The sequence below is a fragment of the Muntiacus reevesi genome, chromosome 3 (genome assembly GCF_963930625.1).
Source record: "Muntiacus reevesi chromosome 3, mMunRee1.1, whole genome shotgun sequence".
In the NCBI taxonomy this organism is placed as follows: Eukaryota; Metazoa; Chordata; class Mammalia; order Artiodactyla; family Cervidae; genus Muntiacus; species Muntiacus reevesi.
In genome coordinates this window covers 111,290,147-111,303,334 of record NC_089251.1, presented here as the reverse complement: position 1 = coordinate 111,303,334, position 13,188 = coordinate 111,290,147, and the positions used below count along the sequence as shown (strand labels likewise).

Below are 13,188 nucleotides of genomic sequence, written 5' to 3'. Positions count from 1 at the left end.
AGCTAACAGGTGACCTGACCAAGAGCAATTTTGGAGGAGTGGTAAGGGCAAAAGCCTGGTTTTGGAGTAGGTTCAAGAGAGACGAGAGAAGCTTCAAAATATTGATGAGACAAACAGAAAAAGAAAAAAAAAAGATAAATTGGACTGTATCACAATTAAAAAACTTTAGCTGCAAATGATACCATCAAGAAAACAAAAAACAACCTACCATATGGGAGAAAAATTTTTACAAATCTGATAAGAGACTTGCATCCAGAATATATATTTTTTAAGGTTTTATAACTCAACAGTAAAAAAAAGAAAAAGTCCATTTTTTTTCCAAATGGACAAAGGACTTGAATAGACTTTCTCTCAGGAAGATATGTAAATGGTCAGTAAAAACGTAAAAAGGTGGGACTTCCCTGATGGCTCAGTGGTTAAAGCTCTGCACTTTCAATGTAGGGGACGTTGGTTTGATCCCTGGTTGGGGATCCCACATGCTGTGCCATGCAGCCAGTAAATAAATAAATTTATAAAATAAAATTACCTATGGCTGATTTATGTTGAGGTTTGATGGAAAATAGAAAAATTTTGTAAAGCAATTATCCTTCAATTAAATAAATTTTTAAAAATAAAATTTCTTTAAAAAACATAAAAAGTACTCAAGAATCATTAGCCATTCAGTTCAGTTCAGTTCAGTCACTCAGTCATGTCCAACTCTTTGCGACCCCATGAATCACAGCACGCCAGGCCTCCCTGTCCATCACCAACTTCCAGAGCTTGCTCAAACTCATGTCCATTGAGTCAGTGATGCCATCCAGCCATCTCATCCTCTGTCGTCCCCTTCTCCTCCTGCTCTCAATCCCTCCCAGCACCAGGGTCTTTTCCAATGAATCAACTCTTCGCATGAGGAAGCAAGTATTGGAGTTTCAGCTTCAGCATCAGTCTTTCCAAAGAACACCCAGGACTGATTTCCTTTAGGATGGAGTGGTTGGATCTCCTTGCAGTCCAAGGGAATCTCAAGAGTCTTTTCCAACACCACAGTTCAAAAGCATCAATTTTTCGGCATTCAGCTTTCTTCATAGTCCAACTATCACATCCATACATGACCACGGGAAAAACCATAGCCTTAACTAGACGGACTTTTGTTGGCAAAGTAACGTCTCTGCTTTTTAATATGCTGTTGGTCATAACTTTCCTTCCAAGGAGTAAGCGTCTTTTAATTTCATGGTTGCAGTCACCATCTGCAGTGATTTTGGAGCCCAAAAAAATAAAGTCTGACACTATTTCCACTGTCTCCCCACCTATTTCCCATGAAGTGATGGGACCAGATGCCATGATCTCAGTTTTCTGAATGTTGAGCTTTAAGCCAACTTTTTCACTCTCCTCTTTCACTTTCATCAAGAGGCTTTTTAGTTCTTCTTCACTCTCTGCCATAAGGGTGGTGTCATCTGCATATCTGAGTTTATTGGTATTTCTCCCGACAATCTTGATTCCAGCTTGTGCTTTTTCCAGCCCAGTGTTTCTCATGATGTACTCTGCATAGAAGTTAAATAAGCAGGGTGACAATATACAGCCTTGACATACCCCTTTTCCTATTTGAAACCAGTCTGTTGGTCCATGTCCAGTTCTAACTGTTGCTTCCTGACCTGCATACAGGTTTCTCAAGAGGCAGGTCAGGTGGTCTGGTATTCCCATCTCTTTCAGAATTTTCCACAGTTTATTGTGAACCACACAGTCGAAGGCTTTGGCATAGTCAATAAAGCAGAAATAGATGTTTTTCTGGAACTCTCTTGCTTTTTCGATGACCATTTGATCTCTGGTTCCTCTGCCTTTTCTAAAACCAGCCTGAACATCTGGAAGCTCTCGGTTCACATATTGCCAAAGCCTGGCTTGGAGAATTTTGAGCATTACCTTACTATCGTGTGAGATGAGTGCAATTGTGCAGTAGTTTGAGTATTCTTTGGGATTGCCTTTCTTTGGGATTGGAATGAAAACTGACCTTTTCCAGTCCTGTGGCCACTGCTGAGTTTTCCAAATTTGCTGGCATATTAGCCATTAGAGAAATGCAAATCAAAATCACAATGAGATACCACTTTACACCCACTAACATGCCTATAATACAAAAGACAAATATTTACAAGTGTTGGTGAGGGTTGAAGAAATTGGAATCCTCATATATTGCAGGCAGGAATACAAAATGGCTCAGAATTTTGGAAAACAGTGGCAATTCTTCAAAAAGCCAAACATAGGATTACCCTACAGCTTAGCAATTTCACTTCCAAAGATATATCCAAGAGAAATAAAAATATATATCCTCACAAATACTTATATGAAAAGAGATGTACATGGATGTTCACAGCAGGATTATTCATAATAGCCAAAAAGTGGAAACAATTCAAATGTTCATCAACTGATAAGTGGATCAATGAAAGTGGTATATTCGAGCAATGGAATTATAATTGAGCAATTCAAAGGACTCAAGTACTGGTGTATGCTACAACTTGGATGAACTTCAAAACATTGTGTTAAATGAGAGAATCCAGTCAAAAAAGATCACGTAGCATAATTCCTCTATATGAAAAGTCCAGAATAGACAAGCCCATAAAGACAAAAAGATTAGTGATTGTGTAGGGTTTTATTGAATGGGAGTGATTAATGGACTGGGGGTTCTTTTATGGAAGATGAAAATATTTCAAAAGTGATTCCTGTTGCACAAGTCTGTGAATATGTTAAAATCGTTAAATTTTACACTTTAAAATGAGTGAATTTTATGGTATGTGAATTACCTCCCCATGGAGATGTGGTAGAGTTTTTTGGGTTTCTGTTTGTTTTTTAAATTGCTTATTTATTTATTTCTGACTGTGCTAGGTCTTTGTTGCTGCACACAGACTTTCCTCGAGTTGCAGAGGGCAGGGGCTCCTCTCTAGTTGCAGTGCTCGGGCTTCTCATTGTGGTGACTTCTCTCAGCATGGAGCACGGGCCCTAGAGTAGGTAGGCTTCAGTAGTTGTGGAGCACAGGTTCAATAGTTGTGATTTGCTGACTCTAGAGCTCAGGTTCAATAGTTGTAGCACACTTTTTGGCCGGAACCACCATCTTCCAGTAATTCGCCAAAATGACCAACACAAAGGGAAAGAGTAGGGGGCACCCGCTACATGTTCTCTAGGCCTTTTAGAAAACATGGAGTTGTTCCTTTGGCCACATACATGCCAATCTACAAGAAGGGTGATATTGTAGATATCAAGGGAGTGGGTACTGTTCAAAAAGGAATGCCCCACAAATGTTATCATGCCAAAACTGGGAGAGGCTACAGTGTTACCCAGCATGCTGTTGGCATCATTGTAAACAAACAAGTTAAGGGCAAGATTCTTGCCAAGAGAATTAATGTGCGTATCGAGCATATTAAGCACTCTAAGAGCTGAGACAGCTTCCTACAATGTGTGAAGGAAAATGATCAGAAAAAGAAGGAAGCCAAAGAGAAAGGGACTTGGGTTCAGCTGAAGCGCCAGCCTGCTCCACCCAGAGCAGCAAAATTTTGTGAGGACCAATGGAAAGGAACCCGAACTGTTAGAACCCATTCCCTATGAATTCATGGCCTGAAGCGTGTAAAAATAAAGACCTGGACTGTAAAAAAAAAAAAAAAAAAAAAAAGTTGTAGCACATAGGCTCAGTCATTCCACGAGATGTGGAATCTTCCCAGACCAGGGACCGAACCCATGTCCCCTGTATTGGGGTGGACTCTTACTAACTGGGCTACCAGGGAGGTCCCAGGCTCTTTCATTTTTTAATTGCATAGTGATGACGAGAGCCACAGAAATAAAACTCTAGGAGATACTTACTCATCACTGTTTGGGATCCAACTCTAAGTTTATCTGACTCTTAACCACTTTGCTATACTGCCTGGTAAGGATTATTTTCTTAAGTTAGATTCCTTGTAGAATTAATTACTGAAACAAAGGATCTGAACAATTCATTGGGAGGACTGAAGGAGTTCACGCAGCCATTTGGGCTTGCCAGGTACTTGGACCCTTTCTAGGCAAAATGATCCAAACTGTTCTTTCCTGCTCAAGTGATATGACTCATACAATCTGTTTTGAATGAAATATACTCTGCTATCACAACTGATTAACCAGAGGCCAAGACAAAATTCGAAGGCAGCTATATGCAGGCTAGACAACTGCCATTGAGGCAGTAGCAGTAGCTTAGCGTGCAAAAGCAGAATTCACTAGAGAAGGGAATGGCAACCCACTCCAGTATTCTTACTTGGGAAATCCCATGGACAGAAGAGCCTAGTGGGTTGCAGTCTATGGGGTCACATGACTGAGCATGCAATCATGAGCTGGGTGGAGGCAGATGGGTTGATAGCAATAAACAGAGGTGCTGCTGCTAAGTCACTTCAGTCGTGTCCAACTCTGTGCGACCCCATAGATGGCAGCCTACCAGGATCCTCCATCCCTGGGATTCTCCAGGCAAGAATACTGGAGTGTGTTGCCATTTCCTTCTCCAATAAACAGAGGTAGAACTAAAAACAAAAAACACAAATGCAGAACTCAGTACTGAGTAATGGCAAATCAACCTAATCAAATTATCTCTTTAGGGACATATGCCAAGTGAACAAAACAAGGCAAATAACTCAAGTCCAAGTTGTTAAGCTTTTACCAGCTGTGTGGTAAGTATAGAAAATGAATTATTTGTGAAGAGTTTTCAGTTGTTGTCCAAAGAGTGAGCCCAAATACCTCTTGAAGACAAGCCCACACTGCTAGGAACCCATGCATAACACATTGGTGCCAAGTTAATTATACTAATGTAATTATATGAAGCATTCTCCAAATATAAAGGTTTCAAAGGGAAACAAAGTCATTCCATCAGACTGAATCATTATACCAACAAAAATTTTAAATAAATTATCTTTTGTTCCAAGGTGGGGAAAATGAATATGAACTAGAACATCTAATCCAGTAAGGCCTCTGAACCTTCTAAATATTCAACTGCCCTCAAGCCCTAACATCCTTTTCTGCTCTGCACCTAGCTAATAAATTTGCCTTTATGCCACTGGGAAAACATGGCAACCAGATAAGAACTTTCTCATCCTCTCACCACCAAACCCACCAACCTATATCTGCATGAACACCCATATTCTCAGGAGTGTCCTGTTCTTATTAAAGACCAATTGTCCCATTTAGGCTTTGTTTTACATTTCCTCTAGCCTAGTTATAGACTTTGTTCTTGAAATTTTCCTTAATCTTTCCTGCATTATCAATTTCTACCTTTCTATTGAAATCGTGTGATCATACTCTAGTTATCTCCTTCCCCATACTTAAAAAACTCTCCTGGAAGATTAAAACAAATGAAAACTTTGGGGGTGGGGATGGTTTTCAAAGTATGACACAAAACTCAGAAAAATTCAACTGTGTAAAAAAAATTTTCTTCAGAGAAAAATCAACATAAACAAATTGAAAAGACATATTTACAATTCATATCACAAAGAGAAGGCTAATGTGCCTAATATATTAAGAGGTCCAACAAATTAATAAGACCAATAATACTTTAGAAAGATGAAAGAAAGATAAAAAAAGATAAGAAGAAACAATTCAAGGAAAAAGAAACACAAATAACTTTTAACTTTTGAGAATATATTCAACCTCACTTAAAAGAAATAAATGAAAATTTAAAATACACTAAGAAACCATGTTTCATTAACTAGATTGGCAAACATAAAAACAATTAGTAACATGATATAGGGAAACATACTCATATCATTGCTGGTGGTAGAGATATTGGTACAAATTATATTGAAATATTTTGGAACCATATCTATCAAACTCACAAATGTACTTATCCTTTGACTCAACAATTCTTCTAAATAAATTTACCCTATAGATATATTGCCACACATGTGAAGAGACTTATATATAAAATTATTCATTGCAATTTTGTAATAGCAAAAGATTGAAAACAATCTAAATATTCATCAAGAGGAATCACTAGGGGGTTGAATAAATAAATTATAGTATAACAACACAATGTAACCACAAGCAAAGTAAGTGGAAGACCTTTTTGTATACCTAAATGGAACAATCTCCAAGATATGTTGAGAAACAGAAAAGCAAGAGACAGAAACAGTGTGTAGAATGAGCTATCATGTGTGAATTTGTTTAAAAGGAGGGCAAGTAGAAGAATACATGTATATTTGCTTGTACAAACACAGAATATCTCCAGAAGGATTCAAAATAGAATGGAAACATTGGAATGAGGAAAGGAAACACTGTGACTGGGGGAAAGGTGTGGGAGTGAGACTTTTTATTGTTTACCCTTTTGTATCTTTATAATTTTGTACCTAATTCAACCTATTCAAAAGTTGTTTCTATTTTTTAAAAAAGTTTTTTTTTTCAAAGTTTTCTCTGACCTAGTTCCCTCCCAGCTATCATCCTAATTCTTTACAGAACCACTTAAAGGGTTTGTCTCTATTTGCTATCTTTATTTTCTCATCTTTATTCTCTCTCCAATCCATTCAAACCTAGGTTTTATTCCCACCATTCTACAAAGCTGCCTTGTTCAGGTCATTATAACCTCCATCTCTACCTTCGTCTTAGCCTCTCAACACTGTTCAACACTATTGATTACTCCCTGCTTGAAGGAATTTCTTTTCTTGACTTCTAGGACACTTCATTCTCTAGTTTGCTTCTTGCCTCCATGGCCACTCCTCAGTCATCTTGGTTGGATCCTCCTCTTCCTCTATGTAATTTCTAAAGACTGGTTCTCTCTTTGGCTCTTTTCTACTCTACCCACCCTCTGCCCTATCAGTCGGATAGCTTTAAATACTGCCATTGACCACTTGACTTATAATCCAGTCTTGCCTGTCTCCCCGACCTTCCAGACTCATATATTAAATATACACTTGAAAATTCACTGGCTGTCTAGCAAACATCTCAGCTTTAACATATCTAAAATAGAACTCTTGGGACTTCCCTGCTGGTCCAGTGGTTAGGAGTTGGTGCTTTCACTGCTGGGCCAGGTTCCATCTTCAAGTTCCTGGCGTGGCCAAAAAAAAGAACTCTTGACTTCTCCCTAAAACCTCTATCTACTTCAGTCTCCTCCAACTCAGTAAAAGACTCTTCTGGGGGCTTCCCTGGCAGTCCAGTGGTTAAGAATCTGCCTTGCAATGCAGGGGACACTGGTTTGATCCCTGGTCTGGGATGCTTCCACATGCCAAGGGGCAACTAAGCCCATGTGCCATATAGCCTGTGCTCCACAATGAAAGAAGCCACTGCAACAGAAGTCCAAGCACCCCAACTAGAGAGTGGTCCTCACTCTTGACAACTGGAGAAAGCCTGCACACAGCAACAAAGACCCCACGCAGCCAAACATTATATACATACATACATGTATATATATATGTATATATATATATATATATACATATATATATATATACACATGAAGGATTTCCTTGGTGGCTCAGACAGTAAAGCGTCTGTCTACAATGTGGGAGACCCGGGTTCGATCCCTGGGTCAGGAAGATCCCCTGGAGAAGGAAATGTCAACCCACTCCAGTACTACTGCCTGGAAAATCCCATGGATGGAGGAGCCTGGTAGGCTACAGTCCATGGGGTCGCAAAATGAAGACTCTTCTGGATATTATTCACAATTATTCAGGCCCCAAACCTAGGATCATCTCTGATCCCTCTTTTCCTGATACCTATATCCAATGATCAATAAGTTCTTTCAGTTTTACCTTTAAAATGTAACACAGATCCACTCACTTTTTTTTTTTTTTTTTTTTTTTTTTTTGGCACAAGAGATCTCCTTTGAGTCATGTGGGATCTTTTGTTGGCCACATGGACTGTCCAGCTGTGGTGCCCAGGCTTTGCCCCACAGCATGTGGGATGTTCCCAGACCAGGGACTGAACCCATGGCACCTGCATTGCAAGGCAGATTCTTAACCACTGGACCACCAGGGAAGTCTCCCATTCACTTCTTACGTCTACAGCTTCTTAGCCTGAGGCATCATCATCTTCCTAGTGTGATGGTCATGGTAATTCAACATTCTTTTGCAACTACTGGTAATTTAACATTCCTACCTCCCCAAATACAGCATGAGCCTCTCAAAAGTAGGACCCACATCTTAGTTATTTTTGTATTCTGCTATAATACAGAGCTTGGTACATTATAGCTGCTTAATAAATGTTTGTTGAGTAAATAAATGATTAGAGAAATTATGGTGGATGGTGACATGTAAACGATGACTCAGGTAAATAACAGCACCCACATCCAGTGCCTCCTGTCATTTCCTTGCAGTTGTTTGCTAGAAAGGCCATATCTTTATAACATTTCATACAGTAGACACCCATTAAGTTTTCCGACCAGCATCACATTTTCTGTGAACTGCTTTCCCCACCTCCCACCACACTGTGGTGGTGGTGGGTTAGTTGCTAAGTCGTGTCTGACTCTTGCAATCCCATGGACTGTAGCCTGCCAGGCTCCTCTGTCCATGGAGATTCTCTAGGCAAGAATACTGGAGTAGGTTGCCATTTCCTTCTCCAGGGGATCTTCCTGACCCAGCAATCAGAACCGGGTCTCTTGCATTGCAGGCAGATTCTTTACGCACTGAGCTATGAGGGAAGTCCCATCATATTAATTCACCTTATAATGGTAGTGGGGTCATGGTACCATTTTTTGAGATTTTAGAATACCAAAAGACACTACAAATTAACTAAAATGGAAGGAAAATCCCCCTAGACAGAAGGTTAATATTATTAACGCAAAAATAACTTCTATGAATTAATAACAAAATGATAAACAGGAAAAAAATGGGCAAAGAATAAGAACAGGCAGTTTATTAAAGATGAAATGCAAATGTTAAAAAAACCAAACAACAAAAGCAGAAGATAGTCAACTTGTAGTCAGAGAAAAACAAAATAGATTTTTTTATTTTTTAAAAATTATCATTATGATGATTATTATTTTGACCACACTGAGCAGCTCCCTGTGTCATTCAGCAGATTCCCACTGGCCATCTATTTTCTATTTGGTTATGCGCTTTCTCAGTGTGTCCCGTCCTTTCCTTCCCCTGCTGTGTCCACAGTCTGTTCTATCTGTCTGCCCTACAAGTAGGTTCATCAGTACCATTTTTCTAGAGTTCATATATATGTGTGTTAATATACAATCTTTGTTTCTCTCTTTCTGATTTAGTTCACTCTGTATAACAGGCTCTATGTTCATCCACCTCACTAGAACTGACTCAAATTCATTCCTTTTTTAATGACTGAGTAATATTCCATTGTATATATGTACCACAATTTCTTTATCCATTCATCTGTCTATGGACATCTAGGTTGCTTCCATGTCCTGCCTCTTGTAAATAGTGCTACAATGAACAATGGGGTACATATGTCTTTTAGAATTGTGGTTTTCTCAGGGTATATGCCCAGTAGTGGGATTGCTGGGTCATATAGTAGTAGCTTTATTCTTAGTTTTTAAAGAAATCTCCATGCCATTCTCCATAGTGGCTGTATAAATTTACATTCCCATTAACAGCGTAAGAGAGTTCCCTTTTCTCCCTTTTCTCGTCGTATCCAAGATATTGTTGCCAAATCCAGTGACATGAAATTTTTCCTTTGCTTTTTTCTCCTTAGAGTTTTATAGTTTTAATTCTTTCATTTAGGTCTTTGATCCATTTTGAGTTAATATTTGTATATGTTATTAGGTAAGAGTCTGTTGCACGAGGGTATCTCAAAACTGTTGAAAAGACTACTTTCTCCATTGAAAGGTCTTGACATCATTATTGGAAACTTTTTGAATATCTATGCAAAGATTTATTTCTGGACTCTATTCTATTCCATTGGTCATCTTTTTCTTTGTGAAAAATAGACTTTTATGGACTTCCCTGGAAGTCCATAAAACTAAGATCTCACATGCTGCATGACGAAGCAAAAAAAAAAAAAAAACTATAAAAACAAAAAAAAATAGACTTTTAATATACTATTTTTAACTCCTCAGATTGGTAATATATCAAAACATTGATAACATTCAGTACTAGAAAGAATATGGGGAGATGAGGACTCTCATACATTGCAGGGGGAAATAACAAGTACTATGACTATTTGGGAAAGTAATGTGGCAGTATCTTTTAAAATGTAATATATCCTTTTAACACAGTATACGGGATCTTTTTTATAGAAATAAAAATGCCAGTACATAAAAATGCCAGCACGTATGTGTACAAGGATACTTATTGTGGCATCAGTTGTAGTGGGAAGAGGTCAGATTGGAAAATAGTCAGGTAGCTTTCTCTCCACGCATCTTTGTTTTCCCGGGGTCACATGTTTTCTCTTCTCTCTTTCTCTCTGTATGTCCCCTTGGACTTACAGGACCAACAAGATCACCAGACTTGAATCTCTCTGATCCTACAAATTTCAGTGCTCACCATGTCTCAGTCTAGAGTTTCTACTTTGTTCATTGACAAATCTGCTAATTCACTTTTTATAGTTTCTAGTTCTCTGCCAAATTGCTCAAGTGTAACTTTTATCTCCTCGAACATAGTAAACAGAGTTGTTTGATAGTCTCTGTCTACTCATCAGAGTTCCCTTGGGTCTGTTTCTATTATCTATTATTTCTCTCCTTCCTCATAGTATCTTTTCTCCTCATGTGCCTGGTTATCTTTGTGCTGGCCACTGTATTTGGAAAAAAAAAAAAATTGGGGATTCCCTGGTGATTCAGTGGTTAGGACTCTATGCCATGCTTCTACTGTAGGGGACAAGAGCCAGGGCACGGATTTAATCCCTGGTAGGGGAATTAAGGGGCTTCCCTTGTGGCTCAGTTGGTAAAGAATCTGCCAAAAAAAAAAAAAAAAAAAATCTGCCTGCAATGTGAGAGACCTGGGTTCGATCCCTCGGTTGGGAAGCTCCCCTGGAGAAGGAAATGGCAACCCACTTCAGTATTCTAGCCTAGAGAATTCCGTGGACTGTATAGTCCACAGGGTCACAAAGAGTCGGACATGACTAAGTGACTTTCACTTCACTTCAGGGGAATTAAGGGGCTTCCCTGGCGGCTCAGATGGTAGAGAATCCACCTGCAATTCAGGACACCTGAGTTTAATCCCGGGCTTGAGAAGATCCCCTGGAGGAGGGCTTGGCAACCCATTCCAGTACTCTTGCCTGGAGAATCCCCATGAACAAAAGAGCCTGGTGGGGTACAGTCTATGGGAATCACAAAGAGTCGGACATGACTGAGCACCTAAGCACAGCACAGGGGAATTAAGACTCCACATGATACGCAGCCAAAAAAAAAAAAAAATTGCATGTAAATAGCTTGAGGCCAATGAGGATGATATTTTCCTCCAAAGAGGATTACTTACTGTTCTCTAAATATACGCTCTTATGTTATATTCCTGTGCTTTTTCATATGCTATCCCTTAGTCAGGATTTCATCCCCTCCTCCTATTCTAGTGAAAAAACTACCATTTCTTTTCAAGTATCTTGACAGTCCCTTGGACAGCAAGGAGATCAAACCAGTCAATCCTAAAGGAAATCAACCCTGAATATTCATTGGAACATGCTGAAACTAAAGCTCAATACTTTGGCCACCTGATCCGAAGAACTGTCTCATTGGAAAAGACCTGATGCTGGGAAAGATTGAGGGCAGAAGGAGAAGGGGGCAACAGAGGATGAGATGGTTGGATGGCATCACAGACTCAAAGGACATGAGTTTGAGAAAACTGAGGGAGATAACGAAGGACAAGAAAGCCTGGTGTGCTATAATTCATGGGATCACAGAGTCTTAGTGACTGAACAACAAATTGTTGCCTCATTTCAAAAACAAGCAAACAAACAAAAATGCAAAGACAGACATTCCTTCGTCTGTCTTTTTGTAAGGTGCAAAACCTTTTCAGAGCAATTATTCTATCCTTCAAGATAGGAATTATTTTTCCACTTATGTGTCTTTGGATTCTATGTCTTCTATGAAAAACAAAGAATGAGGAATCCAAGCAATTACTAACAAATTCAGAGCATTCCTCAGGGATTCCCGTATCAACCAATGCAACCAATTTCACTCCAAGGGATAAATGGCAAAAAGTTTTGAGAACTAAGGATCCATCTTTTGAAGATATTTTTGAGAAAGATAAGGAGGACAGGGAGGCCAAACAGGCTATCAAGCACCAGTCACCTTCACCTTCATCAAGAAAACAGAAAGCATTGTTCAACCATGTTCCCCTAAAAGAAGAGAGTAGGAAGAAAACAGACAGAACACTAATAGTAGCTCTTTGAGGAAGAATAAAAAGAGAGGTTGAAGTATGACCAATTATACAAAGCAGGAAGGATGCAAGAAAAAAAATATCATTAAAAGTTGCTTCAACTCTAGTGAGACGACATCTACTGTGTTTAGGAAAGCATCTGTAGCCCAAAACCAAAGAGGAAACAAAATAAAAATAATAAAATTTTGCCCAAAAAATGAATCACCAAGTAGATTAACTAGATTTTTTTTCCCCATAAAATATGCTTATTTAATAACAGTGTGAAACTTCTGGTATTCCATAGCTACTGATAACTTGATCCACTTCTTTGATCTTTTGAAAGTCTTCATTTCAATAGTTGTGGCTTCCAGGCCTCAGAATCATTAGTGAAATGATGGCTTTAATATAATTTTCTAAGGTCTGCATGGGAATTTTCAGTCTATTATGTTCAAGAATCTAGCCTTTTCCAATCCAAAAATTTTATTTCTGTATACAGGAGGGAAAAAAATTAAGTTGGGAAAGGACTAAAAAAAAGACTAAAGACCAGGCTGTTTCAGTAAACGTTTGTGAATGAACAAATGGCTACGGAAGAAGAGTTAGGAAGGAAAACAGGGATCGAGCAAGTGCTGATTACGTCTTGAGCACACTGATTCTTAAAGAACACTGGCTACTTATGTAATACTTTTGCCGAAAATGTTTAACTTTAATCATAAAGAAATAATCTGATTAATCCAAATTGAGACCTTACCTCTCCAAAAATGGCAATGTCATAAAGGAAAAAAAAAAAAAAAAAAGGTGGGGAATTGTTCTAGAATAACGGAAATTAAAGAAATGAAAAATTCTGGAGTCTTCTGGTGGTTCAGTGGTTAAAAATCTGGCTTCTAATGCAGGGGATTGTAGGTGTGTGCCTTAGTCTAGAAACTAAGATCCCAGATGTTGTGGGGCAACTAAACCTGTGCACCACAGCTCCTGAGCC

General features: G+C 38.8%; 1 pseudogene; it reads left to right on the top strand.

Annotated features, from left to right (window-relative positions):
* The first annotated feature begins 3,092 nt into the window (after positions 1-3,092).
* LOC136163112 (large ribosomal subunit protein eL21-like) lies at positions 3,093-3,580 on the top strand (annotated as a pseudogene).
* Positions 3,581-13,188: the final 9,608 nt, after the last annotated feature.